This window comes from Dermacentor variabilis, chromosome 3 (genome assembly GCF_050947875.1).
Source record: "Dermacentor variabilis isolate Ectoservices chromosome 3, ASM5094787v1, whole genome shotgun sequence".
NCBI lineage: Eukaryota > Metazoa > Arthropoda > Arachnida > Ixodida > Ixodidae > Dermacentor > Dermacentor variabilis.
Window position 1 is genome coordinate 121156441 of NC_134570.1, and position 1172 is coordinate 121157612.

A 1172-nucleotide genomic window follows, 5' to 3' on the forward strand; every position below is an offset into this window, starting at 1 on the left:
ACGGGGTGTCCTATGCAGCCGTCGGTCCATCCTTCTCGGAAACCGATGTACTGCATCCGGAAACTAGTATCTTTACGGCTGAGGCTTACGCACTGCTGTCGGTCGCAAAGCATATAAATAAATCAAAACTCCAGAAATCAGTCATATATACGGACTCCCTTAGTGTTGTTAAGGCCTTGATGTCTTTCTGTAGCCACAAAAACCCGGTAATTAATGAACTCTACTCCGTACTGTGTAAAGCATATATATCTAACCAACATGTGATTATATGCTGGGTGCCTGGACATAGGGGCATTGAGGGAAACGTACTAGCGGACCAGATGGCCACATCCATTTCATTGCATGCAGTTTGTCCTACTGCTTCGGTCCCTGTCACAGACCTGAAGCCTTTCTTAAGAAGAAAACTGCGAAACCACTGGCAACGTATGTGGGACGCAGAAGTAAATAATAAACTACACGTAATAAAGCCACAGTTAGGTTCTTGGCCCTCCGTAACAATATCACGGCGAACAGATGTCCTATTCTGTCGCCTCAGAATAGGACACACGTTTGGCACGCATAACTTTCTACTCACTGGAAATGATCCTCCAACCTGTGGTAGATGCGGGGAGAGGCTCACCGTCCTCCACGTTCTCCTGGAGTGTCGGGCAGCCGAATCTGAAAGAAGGAAACATTTTTCCCTAGCATATCGGCAGCACATCCCCCTACATCCCGTAATGCTACTCGGCCCAGAACCTTTATTTGACGCCAACGCAGTCCTAAGTTTTCTGAGAGATGTTGTCCTGCATGTTTTTAGCCCCACATGTTCGTAGCGGGTCCTCTCTTCAGAGGATGCCGCTATGATAGGTCTTTCGTATAGCACGCGCCTCTAGGCCCTTGTGTTTCAAGGGCTCTGGCGAGGCAGCAGTGCTCCAAGTAATTTTACCATATTATATATTTTATATTTTGCATCATTCTTCAACGATCGATTTTAATGTTCATAGTATTCGTCATTAGTCATCGCCATAATTTTATAGCACGTAGATTTTACGCACTTTACAGCGAATATTTTTAGGCCACTTTACAGCCAAGTCACATCTTCCATAGTGCATCATCAACATTACCACGTGTCATGGCGCTCTTTGGCCAAACCTGGCCCTTGCGCCACAAAACACAACACATCATCATGTAGC